Genomic DNA, 13,859 nt, shown 5'->3' with positions numbered 1-13,859 from the left:
TCAAAATGGCCAATTGTTGGCGCCCTTCCCGCTTAATATTTGGGAAGAGGGCCGGGGCCTCGCTCTATAAATAGGCTAGCCACCACAGTAGAAAAGGATGATCTGATCGAGAGCTAAGGGATCCGGATCCAATCCTTCCCAAGAGGCATCACCTCCACAAGAACTCCTCCTCTCGCGAGGCTGTTCTTCCCCTCAAGAAGGCACCCTGGCCCCAAGGCGCGTGGCCCCTGGACGAGACCCGCTCCGTCCAGCGCCCACGCAGCAAGAGAAGAGCTGCCAAGAGATCCCTCGTCCTCAAGAAGCTTCCCGTGTGCTCCGCGCACCGGCACGTCATGACCGCGCTCCTACTCCAGCGCGCCAATACCCCGCGCTGCTCCTGGCGGCGGCGCGCGGAGACCTCCAAGATCAAGCTCTTCGCCACCAAAGGCCTCCAGTGGCCACCGCAGGCTGTCGTGCCTTCACCGCCGAGCTGCGCAGCGTGTCCTGGCCGGGAAAGTTCAAGCCAGATCTGCCCCCGCGCTACGAGGGCATGGCTGACCCTGCGGAGTTACTCCAGCTCTACGAGCTGGGCATCGAAGCCGCCAACAGGGACGAGAAGGTCATGGCGAACTGGTTTCCCATGGCGCTCAAGGACGGTGCCCGCACCTGGCTCCTGAACCTGGCTCCTGGCATGATCTCCTCCTGGGACGAGATGCGCACTCGCTTCATCGCCAACTTCCAGGGCACCCGCGACCGGCCCTCGGCCATGAGCAACATGCGCCGCATCAAGCAACAGCCAGGACAGACCCTGTAAAAGTACATCCAGCGCTTCAACAACGCTCGCCTCAAGATCCCCAGGGTGACTGAGGAGGCCATCATCTCAGCCTTCTCTGACGGCGTGCGTGACATCAAGATGAAAGAGGAGCTGGCAATCCATGAAGACCTGTGCACATCCCTGGAGCTGTTCAACTTGGCGACCAAGTGCGCCAGGGCTGAGGAAAGGCGCCTCTCCCTCCTCGAGCTTCCGGCTGCTGATCCAGAAAAAAAGAAGCCCAAGGTCAAGGACGTGAAGCGCAAGGGGGCTATTGTGCTTGCAGCAGAGCCAGACACCAAGCGAGGCAGGGACCAGCCTGAGTCATCCAAGGGTAGCCGGTACTACGTGTACCATGACCTCCGCACCCACAAGACTAACGAATGCCAAGAGCTCAGGGTTGTGCGATATGGGCGTGCTGGCCGACGCCCCGAGCGCAACGACCGGGGCTATGGCCGAGGAGGAGGAAGAGGTGGAGGACGATGGGAAGACCGTGGCCCTTGTCAAGGGTGGCGTGACCGATCTCGCGAGGACCGCTAGCAGGACGAGCCCCGCGAGGGAGGCTTGAGGGATCAGCCTCGTGAGGATCGCCCTTAGGGCAACCCAGGCCTCCCTCCTCTGCCACCACCACCGAGGAGGAATGAAGACCATCATCAGGACGAAGGGGCTAGGGGCTTCCAGGAGCCGCGCGCAATCGCTTGCATCTTGGGCGGCGCTCAGGCCCTAGCCTCTCAGCGCATCTTCAAACAGTTTGCTCGCGAGGTGAATGCAGTCCTTCCCAGGCTTGAGGCCACGCGCCCTCTCAGATGGTCAGCGTGCGCTATTACGTTCAGCTCAGCGGATCAGCTCAAGTGCGCAGCCACGGCCGGAGTCCTCCCGATGCTTTGCTCCCCAATCATCAGCAATGTGCAAGTCACCAGGACCCTCATCGATGGCGGAGCGGGACTCAACATCCTGTCCGTCGAGACATTCAACAATCTCCAAGTGCCATACAATCTGCTTCAGCCAACCAAGCCTTTGTCAGGAGTCACTGATGGTTCCACCGTTCCGATAGGGCAAGTTCGCATTCCTGTCACCTTTGGGCAGCGCGACAACTACCGCATCGAGCTCATTGACTTCGACGTCGCCCACATTCGCCTTCCATACAATGCCATCCTCGGGTACCCAGCCCTGGCCAAGTTCATGGCAGTGACTCATCACGGCTACAATGTCCTCAAGATGCCAGGAAGCGGTGGAGTCATCATGATGCCTTGTGAGGAGAGGGACGCGGTGTGTTCTCTTGAGCGTGCTTTCCAAGCTGCTGCAATCGAAGACCCAAACCACAGGAGCGGAAGACTTCCCAAGGCAGTCCCTAAGAAGAAGAAAGCATCACCCGGTCCGAACCCTCAGGAGGCAGGCCCATCCAATGGTGTTGTGTCAGGATCCACGCCCGATCAAGGGGCGCCTCCTTCTGTCGCATAGGAAGGCGCGCCCGGCGCCCTCCTCGGGCAAGGCTCAGGGGCTCTCTCCTGGAGGGCCATTGACTTTGCCAAGATCACGAGGGAGGCGCTCAGGCATCACTTGGAGGCATGCTTCAAAGCACGTTTCCCTCAGGAAGGAACAAGGCAAGGAGGGCCAAACCCTCGGGAGTTCATTAGCGAGATCATTCAGGAGCTGCGGGAGTCAAGAGTCATGAGTGGCAGCCGGCGCTTACCCGCCGTAGCTCCCCATCCAGGCGAGGATGGTGGGCTGCGCGTCGGCATCGATGTACTAGGGCTCAACCGAGCTGCCCCTTAGGATCGCTTCTAGCCCTCGCGCGTGGAACATTGCGAGGGTCCACCCCACAACTATGTTTGCATGCCTTTTGGCCTGCCGAACGCGGTGGCCGCGCGTCAGCATCTTATGAGGAGCATTCTAGAGGCTCAGGAGGTCAGGCATTCCGCAGTCCTGGCGGAGATGGAGATGGTCCTCGAGGAGCCGCCTGCGCCTCCGGAGCCCCCCGAGGCTCCTGGGCCTGGGGGCTCGTGAGGATCGGTTTCCACAGCGCGCGTCGTCAGCTACTTCAGCATCCCCTCATCTCCAACTTCATCAGGTGACATCCTTCAAGTTTCATTTTCACCTGGGAGCGCCCCCAGGGCTGCATCATTCCCAGGCCGCGTGGGTCCGTCCCTGCGGCATGCATCCCTTTTGTTTATGCCTTTAGGTTACCTTGTTGGGGGCGCCCCTCGGGCTGCATTATCCCCAAGCCGCTCGGCCCTGACCCAGCGGCATTTGCCTTTTTCTGCATCTATCTAAATGAATTTGCTCCTTCATGCTTAACGTGCTCGACCTAATCGTCTGCTCGATTGACACCTACCTTTGGAGCCGCTCGCTCTGGCATGGCACTTGCGCACGGGTCCGTCCCTGCAACGCCGATAAATCTGAGTGGTCGAGCTCTGGCCACGGCAGCCTCGCAAGGCGCCACCTCACCAGGCCCTCAGTGCCTCAATCACTCCCTCGGAGCGACCAATGGTTGGCTGGCAACCGCAACAACAGGCCTTGCTTTCTCTCATGATTGGTACGCAGGACCCGCTCCAGGAACAACGCTGGGCACGACGTGAGCCTCCTCTCCTTCTCTCCGGCACAATCCGCTTGCACATTAAAAGGGGGCGCCTGAGCATCGCGACTCATGGGCTCTTACTGGCTCTCGAGCCCTCACCCCTGGCCTTGACCCACGGCATCGCGACCTGTCATACCAGCGGCGGCTGAGCTCGCTCGAGGGCCGGGACCTGAGGACATAGAGAATGAAGGAAAGTGTGGGGGAGAGGGAAGGAGCTCGCGAAGACCTGACCCTGCAGCGCCTCAGCTGCCTCCACACAGGCCCGGCACTTCGCCGAAAGCTACTCCAAATCAATAAGATAAGTCACACCAAGACTGATTCGACTCAGCGCTAAACCCTCGCCTACTGCAGCTCTATTACGGCAACGTTGCCTACCATTCTTACCCAGCGGAGGCTGCTTGAGCGCTAAAGGGGACCTCCTGAGCATCGCGACTCAGGGGCCCTTACTGGACATCGGGCCGCTCACCTCCTGGCCTTGACCACGGCATCGCGACCTGGCATACGAGCGACGGCTGAAGCTTGCCTGAGGACCGGACCTGTCAACGAAGAGCATCAAGCCCTCGTGAGGAAAGAAAGGGGGAGCCGAGCCGGGACAGGACTAGCATCTCGCATCAATTCATAATGAGGATATATATTCACAAAAGACATGGCCAGCGCCTTACATACCCTGGTGGGGTGGTACTTCGGTTCCTCGCCGGGATAAAAGACGCGAATCCTAAGGAGTCCTAACTATAGGAACCGCGACGGCAGACACCATCATCTCCTCTGCAGAAAGAGGGCTGGCCATTTCTTTGGCGGAAGCGGAACAGGACCCTCTCGTGGGGCCTTCCTCTTCTCCTCTGCAGAAAACCGGCGGATTTGTGCCATTGACGTAAGATGGAGCAAGGGCGAGGAAGAAGAAGAAAGAGAGTAGCAGGAAGGGATGGACTGGAAGGGCTCGCGTTGTTCCGTACATATAGTCGGAGGAGGCCAACCGTCGGCCTCCACGATCACAGGTAATCATGACCCGTTTTTCATGCAGGGACTTGTCAAGTCACGCAGTTGCCGAGGAGTCGTGGGTAAGCGGGGACGCCCACGTCCAATCAACCACCACGCGGCGCCCAAGGCCGCAGGCTGTTGGGGCCCGCGGCGCTTCGCACTTGCTACTTCGCTTCCCTGCTAAGCCAAGTCCGGGCGCGCCTTGGGTCCGAGGGCTACTGTCGGTGTTCTGGGAACGGGGGTACCCAGATTTGCCTGCCTGCGGCTTGCAGCGTGGCTCAAGGAGTGGCCCAGTACGGCCCATCTTCGTCAACACAAGTTCAAGACCCTCGCGAGGGGCCAAGCCTCACTGGGCGAACGACAGGAAGCTTCCTCAGGCCCAACCTCGTCAGGCTGGTTCGCGAGGAGGCGGAGAGATCAAGGCGGGGTGCCTCACGAGGTGCCCGTGACGCAAGCCATGATGACCGAAGCCAGGCGGGCGCCGGCCTACACAATGTCCTTGTTTCCTCTTTGATGCAAAGGGGGCAAGCGCAGGCTAAGGTACCAAGCAAAGGCTACAATTTCGGTGCAACGAGACCAAGACTAGCAGAACGGCAGGATGGAGGTCGTCGTGGAGCCAAGGAAGGCATCATCATCAGAGCCTTTAACAGGCGAGGACCAACTTTAGTCAGGATAAGTGTACTAAATGTTTCCCTTCAAAATGGCCAATTGTTGGCGCCCTTCCCGCTTAATATTTGGGAAGAGGGCCGGGGCCTCGCTCTATAAATAGGCTAGCCACCACAGTAGAAAAGGATGATCTGATCGAGAGCTAAGGGATCCGGATCCAATCCTTCCCAAGAGGCATCACCCCCACAAGAACTCCTCCTCTCGCGAGGCTGTTCTTCCCTTGTATTGTTCATCGTCAGCCCCTGAGGCAATTCACACACCACACACTGTAGTAGGGTATTACACCACCATGATGGCCTGAACCAGTATAAACCTTGCGTCCCCTGTGTTGTTCTTCGTGTAGCCTAGATCCGTTGCGAGGCGACGAGACGTGAGTTGGTAGAGAAGTGATCTCCGCGCGCAACCCAGAGTTCGAACCTTAAGGGTCTGCCGGAACCCGAAATCCGACACTATTAGTCCCGATTCAAGAAGCGGGACTAAAGAACCTTACAAACCGGGACAAATGCCCTGTTTTCTACTAGTGGGCCTACCCAAACGGACAATAAGCGGACAAATTCGCCGTCCGTTTGGAACGGCCCGTTGAAGTTGCTCTTACTGGCAAAGACCTTGAGAAGCTTTCCTTCACGTGTTTATTATGAACGAGATCATCTCGGTTGAAATTTCTTTTGCGCAAGCTTGATGCAGCAGTTGACCCCCACGTTAATTCAAACACTAAAAAAACAGGCACCCAGCTGCAGCGCCCCTTCCAACGGGTGCTCCCCAGGACGGTCAGAGATCATCTGACTTAACTCACGCAACTTAGATGTGAGCCCATGTACAAGTTGATCCACATGTCATAAACCCAAAGTTATATACCTTAAATCAGCAAATATTTTTAACAATAGGATGCTACGTAGTGCATTTTTTTAAATGTGACATTTTCTTTCTAAATAGATGAACACTTATAAAATTGGTACATAAAGATTTAAAATAAAACAAAATTTCATTTTTCACAAAAGCCACAAATACTTTAAAAGATTACGAATGTTTTAAAATATACTTCCTCCGTTCCTAAATATTTGTCTTTCTAGAGATTTGAATAAGTGACTACATACGGAGCAAAATGAGTGAATATACACTTTAAAATATGTCTACATACATCCGTATGTGGTAGTCCATTTAGAATGCTAGAAAAACAAATATTTAGGAACGGAGGGAGTAGAAATATATGTGTAAATTGCATGACATTTATTTTAAAATATTATTCTTAGAAAAACATGTGGACGATTTTACAATTATACTCCCTCCTAACTTAATGTAAGATGTTTTTTGATAGTGTCATGGACTGTAAAAATGTCTTATAAAAATATACAGAGGGAGTACAATATTTTTTGAAAATACACAAACATTTGAAAAATACATAAATATTTTTTAGATGCATGAATACATAATTTTAAACATAGTTTAAAAAATTAAAAATACTTACTTTTACTATGTGTGTAATATTGTGTTGAACCACATGATTTTTCTTATAAGTTTGATTACAATCTACATTCTTGTAAACAAAAATTTAAAACCCCATAAACGGCTTTAAGATCTATGCAATGACCCCTCCTGAAGATGTGACCGCGGATCCTAGAGCGTGGGCGTGCGGTGCGCGTTGTAGGGCGTCTAAACCGGTTGGTATTCTCAGCTTGCCAAGTGGACAACTTCTTGATACCACTGGATTAGATGGTGTTCGTTGATGCAGTCAAGGCACACCTTTGAGCTTGCGGCAAGGGATTAGATTGAAGAACAGAAGGAGGAAGAAATATCTCATTCGGATTTTACAAAGCAGAACTGCAGAACTAGCACATAAACTGGTCAGCTTGGGATGGATATTACTGGAGTGGAAGAGGCACAGTCGAAGAGAACCCATCACGAGGGATCAAGGAGCTGCTTGTTTTTTTAGAAGGGCGCGGAAAAGACGGTGTTCCCAGGCCCAGCAGGCAAGCTCTCAGCTTATGGTTGACTAAGTGCGAAGGGCAACCATCGGAACGCGGGCTCCTAGCCGCCAGGGGCGGAGCCAGAAAATTTTGCCATTGGATTCACTTATTGATTTGTTATGAGGATTTGGTATGGATTAATTTTAGTATAATGTCTAATTTATACCATCTTGCAACACGAGTTTAGCACTTGAAAAAAAACATAAGGAATAGAAATACGACATTACCTATCACATATTGTATTATATTAAAAATTGAAAGAGTGCGGGACATACCCGTTGGATGACATTGAATGAAATGGCGATCATGTAGAAAAAATCTGCAATATCATCATGGTTCTTTAATACTGCCACAATAACCAACTAGAGTTGTTGAGCAAAATAATGGATACACCGGCAGCCTCAGCAATAAAAAAATGAATACATTACCTCTGTTTCAATAATAAAATTCAAAATTATCTACATAGAAGATAAATAACTCAGGGAACATCTTTAACTTGTAAGAAAACACAAATAATAGCAAAAGAATGTCATGATGAAGTCCCCTTTGCAAAATAATGGGCAATTTCGTTCTTTAAACCAGCCTGGATTAAATCTCCATCCATCTCCAATATCCCTATGTGGATAAACATAACTAAATAGTGGCACATAAGGTCCTTTCGTTAAATATCTGAACCTAATATCATCTTGCTTCCTAGGATTTCTTGTGTACATGAAAATTATCTTCCGACCAGCTGAATCTTAACTCATCTATGTTAATTTCTATTTGAATAGAAGGCTTCAGAAGAATACTCACGATGACATTTACGTCTAATGGGTGACCTTGAACTGCTAACATCATTATCTGAATCTGGTGGTTGTTTTTCAGAAATACAAATTATACAATTCAATAGCCTAGATCAATATAGTTACGAGGATTAACAGAATAACTAATTAGAAAACTTGGGCAACTGGCTAGGGCATGCATAACAGAGAGGAGATGTCGGGGATTTGACGATCTGACCATGTGAGTCAGTACCTCGAATTTGGTCGGGGGGGTTGCCGCAGCCGACCTTCCCTTGTCGGCGCATCGCTGACGTTGGGGACTTGGGGTTTCCACACGAACGAGAGTAGATCGCAGATGGGGAGGAAGGGACAGAAGCGCAAAAGGTCGTGCAGCTGCCCGATACGCGCGTTACAGAAATAGAATAGGCAAGAAGCCACGATCAGGCCTATTAGGCTCGTACAGAGGGAATTCACTGTGGGCTTTTGGGCTTCTCACTAGCGTTGCATTCCAAGTTGATGGGTTCAGGCCTTAATTTTTATTGGGTTCATGCACATATACTATACGTATACCTGTACCCGGCCAGGAAAAGTCGTTGGGTTCAGCTGAACCCAACGCTCGTACGCTGGCTCCGCCCCTGCTAGCCGCCGACCGAGCCTCAATCCGCCTTTCCGCACAGCCTCCGACCGAAATCGCACAACCGTCGACGACTGGAAAACAGCCCCAAAACAACAGGGGCGCGGGCGCCACCAATTTCCCCCCTCCCTACACGACACTCTGTGATTGGAGCACGAACGACATGATTCATGCTGGCTGGGCCAAGGCGGTTCGCACTGGGTTAAGGCAGACCTATGGGTTCCAAAACAAAACCACAACAGAATCACCGTTGATGCCGCATTTTTTGGGAGCTTAGTATCTCTAACTGATTGGCGAATATCCAACAACCCGGTTCAGCAGAGGGTTCTGACCACAGCTCAAAGTCCCAATACTTCCTATTCCCACATGGTCATTTTCTCGGAATTGACCCTCCATCCATTTTTCCCTCCTAGCAAACTACTCCTCTGTCCCATAATATAAGTAAGTTTTTGACACTATACTAGTGTAAAAAGTGTTCTTATATTATGGGGCGGAGGGAGTAGCTCACTAAGTCGATCTGTTATTTATAGTCATGCATGCGTAGTCTTACATCTAAATGCACAACTGCACAAGTGACTCGTACCTTAGTTAATGAATTGCCTAGCAATCCATAACTTCATATCTCACGGTACTATCCCGACTATATATCCCGACTATATATTCAGAATACCATCTAGTTCCTGCATATATATATATATATATATATATATATATATAAGAAATTCTACACATCCTAACTAGTTTTTTACAGCCACGAAGCCACCGCGGTCCATCGGCCATGTTAAAATAATATTAGAATTTGTAAATGCAAGAAAGTAAGCAAATATCATCTCGAATTAAGTAAATGAACACAATTTTGATAATAATTAATAGCCATTAGTTTGATTCAATACTACAATTTCTAAATATTAGGTTGCATGACATTGCCACGTTGTACATTCTCACACATTCACCAGTATAAAAGCAGTATAACTAACGACAAGTCAAGTGCTCGAGTTCCCATGAGGCCTTTATGTAAAAGCCTCTTTTTGTTTCAAGAATCGTACGGTGCTGCACCCAAATCTCAAAAGTGATGGGATAAAGTTCGACATTAAGGCTACAAGCACCAGACCGAATACACAATCATGTTCATTAACAATGCTATTTTATTGATTCATAATGAAGGGACGTCACATGGGTAACTAGGAACCAACGATGTAAATCAAGTTAAATTTGATCATTCCACTAAAGGAAAATTTTGGTCAGATTAGAATCGCCCTTTAAGGGCTTTATTTAGAAAGCTAGGCCAGTGTCTTTCATTCAGAGTTGAAATCAAAATGAAATACGTGGCAACTTTTGTAATGAACGATTGTAAGAACCTTTTAATGAATTAATAAATGGGTGAGGTTTAAAAAAAATTGACATTAAGGCCACAAATACAAGACTCAATACTCAAGTATGTTCATTAGCAATGCTACTTTATTGACTCATAATAAAGGGATGTCGCATGATAACTACAAACCAATGACGTAAATCAAATTCAATTTGGTTAGATTGGAATCGAACTTGAAGGGCTTTATCTAGAAAACTAAGCCGGTATCTTTCACTCTGGACTGAAATCAAAATGAAATGCATCATCATCTTTTTCTTAGAAGTGGTGCAGAACTTTCAGTTATATCCGTGTCTTGCATTTCAATGGCATTCCTACTCAGTTTCTTACTTTCTTTTGGCACAGATCAGCTACTTGAAAGCAAAGACCACACTAGAAGCAAGCTAGTAAATCCGAATCAACTAACTCATGCCTACACTTATGTTAGACTGAATTATGTGACCGAACTGCCATTGCCATGATTTTCCCTTTCCTCATAGTTGTCACTAGGCTCCTTCATTTCCTTTCAATCCTGGTGCATCTCACTCTAGACGTACCATCGCACCCTCAAACCACTTTTGCCACTTCATCAACATCCCCATTAGCCGTGGCCACTTTTATCTGTACATATTTTCTATCTTATTGATAAAAACGCCAGAGCATTTGTCATTTATATATATATATATATATATATATATATATATATATATATATATATATATATATATATATAACACCCCATCAGCCTCTTACATTGACCACACCCCATTCCAGTCAGAAAAAATAGAAGTCCCTAAATTCATCATGCATGGTTCTATTTTTAGTATACGTAATAACAAACAAACGTGTTGAACCGGAGCTAAAGACCAATGTAAATGGCAACTAACGCATCATAAGTTTGGCATGGTTTGACATTTAGAATATTGTTGCACACATGCGTGCACGGTTTTATGGAGGCTTACATATAGAAGGTGGTATATATATGAGTTAATTCCATTTTTACCCTTAAAATATATGCTTGTGACAGAAAACATTACACATCAGGAATCTGACAAATTTTGACCCCTAATTTAAAGATTCCTTTCACATTTTTCCTTCATTCGAATTTTTTCTTTCTGCGGCTTTGTTTGGGAGGATAGACATCTCCCAAATTAAGCTCATTGATTTTCCCTCAATTGATTGGATTGTCACTGTGATGACGCATGCCTTGCTATGCCGTTTATCAATCGAAATTGCTCTGCGTATGATGGAAAGTGCGTACGATTTTTGTAGACCTGATCTCACTCGTACGTGGAATTGAATCAACGGCTGTTGATGACTGTCGTACAAAAATCATAGAAAAGTAGTCGTACATGTAGCAGGTCTCTTTATCAATCGTGAGTTAAATCTTCTATTTTTACAAACTACCGCCGACCACGTTTAAACATCTCCACAAGAATATACGTGAAGGAAAATCCAAAACAAGTATTGATTGTAAACTTTATCTCAATACAACTAAGCTCAAATTCTTGCTCATTGCTTACTAATGGGAAATTGAAAATGAAAAAAAAACATGAATAGTAAATTTATAGTGATAGCTAATACATAAATAGTAAATTACAAATCAGCAGCTTCAAGAGGCCCTCTCTTTTCCTCCATGTCCTTGCCTCCTAGTGTTTTAACCTTGTTTTCCTCCTACAGAATACTATGCACATAAGCGAGAGTTAAAAACTAAAGAGGACTCTTCAGCAATGACACTTCCGCCCGACAACCATCTACAACTTCCTTGGACAAATTCAGCACCAAATTAAGGAAAACTTCGAGTTTCCGAGTCAATTTTTAGCAGCAAAAATACGAAACCGTGAGCTTCCGGCCATAGATTAGATTGAAGACGAGGAGGATGAAGAAATATTTTATTCAGATTTTTAAAAGCAGAACAAGCACACAAAGTGGTCACCCTGGACGGATACTACAGTAATGGAAACGGTCTAGTTGAAGAAAACCCATCACGAGGAATCAGGGAGCGGCTTTCTTTTTTTGGAAGGACACGGGAAAGACAGCGTTCTCACAGCATCTTCAGCCGTTGGCCCCTCAAGAGGGGCTAAAAATCGCCCACGGGACGCACCGGCGCTAACCCGCGCGCTGGAGGCGTGATGCCCCCCAGTCATGGCGCCCATGTTATTTTAAAAATTTTAAACACGACACGAACACGGCGGAAATTCATTGCAAACTTCGGCGAGTTCGTTCAAACTTAAACATATTTTACAAAAAAAGAAAAAACTACCAGGGGCCGCCACTCGCCGTCTCCATCGCCGCTCCTCGCCGTCTGCCTCGCCGCTCCCCGCCCGCCCTCGCAGTTCTACATGCCGAGGAGGCTGTAGAACCGCGTGTACTCGTCGTCGTCGTCATCGTCGTCGCCGCCGCCTCCGCCGTCCCAGCTGCATCCCTCCCACGGTTGGCGCGGCGGGTCGGACGGTCCGGGGGCGTCCTCCTCGCCGTCGCTGTCGAGGATGACGACGCCGTGCTCGTCCTCGCGCCTGCGCTTGCGGGCTTCGATATCTTCCAGGGCCCGGCGCTGCCGGACCATCTCGTCGCGGAGGTAGTCGTCCCGCGCCCACTGCAGGGCGTCCTCGCCGGGCTATCTCCTCGTACTCCGTGGGGAGGCTGGGCTCCGGCTTGGGCTCGACGAGGACGAAGCGGCCGTATGGGGGGGTGGAGTCGCTGATGCGGACGCCGGAGGAGCTGCGGGTGCGCGCGCTGACCGGCGTGTCCTAGAGCTCCGGCTTGACAGGGCGAAGGCAGGGAGAGCCCGACGAGCGGCCGGACGAGGAGGAGGACGCGCCGGGCCGCTCCATACGCCTCGGCGTCCAGGAGCTCCCAAGGTCGGGGGAGCGGGGTACTCGAGGCGCGGCGTGTTGCCGCCCTCGATGTACTCGAGGACGGGCTCCAACGTGCGGCTGGGTACGCCCCACCACCGGCGCCGGCCCTCGGAGTTGAGCCTGCCGGAGGGCACGACGCCGTTCGTCGCCTCGAGCTGCTCGGCGTGTCGGCGGCGGAAATAGGGCTTCTAGAGTGAGCTGTCGGGGGTGTACCACCGGCCTTCCCTCGCCGCCCGCGGCAGGGACGCGCGGATGCGTGCGATCTCCGCACGGCGTGACGCCCCGGTGGGTGGTGGTGGCACCGGCACGCCGCCGGCGCTGATCCTCCACGACCCGGGCACCCGCATGTCCGGCGGGGCCGGGTACTCGGCCTCGTAGAGGAGGCGAGCCTCGTCCTCGTGAAGGTGGCGGCGCCCGAAACCATTCGCCGCCGCGCCGTCGCCTGGGAAGCGCTCGACGATCCTTCTGAGATGGACACGGCGAGAGGAGGAAGAGGGAGAAGTGGGCGCGTCGGCGGTGTAGTGTGTGTGCGTATCTTCGGCGCGCTGGTTCTCGGCTTATATAGGCCGAGGCGCCGCGCGGTAGGCTTGGCCGGCGCGTTACGCGTGGCGGGAGGCGTGGCGGGCGAGGGGACGCGCGTCGCCCGGACTTCACTGCACCGCCCGTGAGGCATCAATGGAGGCTGACCGGCGCGGCAGCGCGCGCAGCTTTGGCATTGATTCGCCGCGGGAAACGAGCCGATGAGGACGACGAAGCGGCGAGAAGCGAGTTAAGTCGCTGACGCGGCTGCCCCACGGCGCTTTCGCGCCAAAAAAGATTCGCCGGCTCTCCCGAACGCCCCCCCAGCTCACCGAGTTCAGGTTGGGTCCGCCGGCGCCAATTTCGGTCCGAGCCGGCGAAAAATGGGCCCCTAGGGGCACGACTAGGCCGTTTTTTGGCGCCGGCGGCCGAAAAGTCGCCTGGGGGGCCTTGTTGGGGCCGCGGCTGGAGATGCTCTCAGCAAGTAGGCTCCGAGCAGCCGACTGACCAGGCTCATATTTTCTTTTTCTCATGGAGGCACAGTTTCGCTTCCGAGAGTCTGTGTTTCTCACAAAAAAGGAAAAAAAATATTTTTTCTTGCGCAAGAGATACATATTTACTTCTCGCGGAGGCACAGGTTTGCTTCGTGAGAGACACAATTGTGCCTGTCAGAAAGAGAAGAAGACGCATTTGTTTTCTTCCGCAAGAGGCACGGATTTGTTGCTCGTCGAGGCACAAATTTCCCTCTCGAAAAAGAAAG

This window comes from Triticum dicoccoides, chromosome 1B (assembly GCF_002162155.2).
Source record: "Triticum dicoccoides isolate Atlit2015 ecotype Zavitan chromosome 1B, WEW_v2.0, whole genome shotgun sequence".
Classification (NCBI taxonomy): domain Eukaryota; kingdom Viridiplantae; phylum Streptophyta; class Magnoliopsida; order Poales; family Poaceae; genus Triticum; species Triticum dicoccoides.
This window is presented reverse-complemented; position numbering follows the sequence as displayed.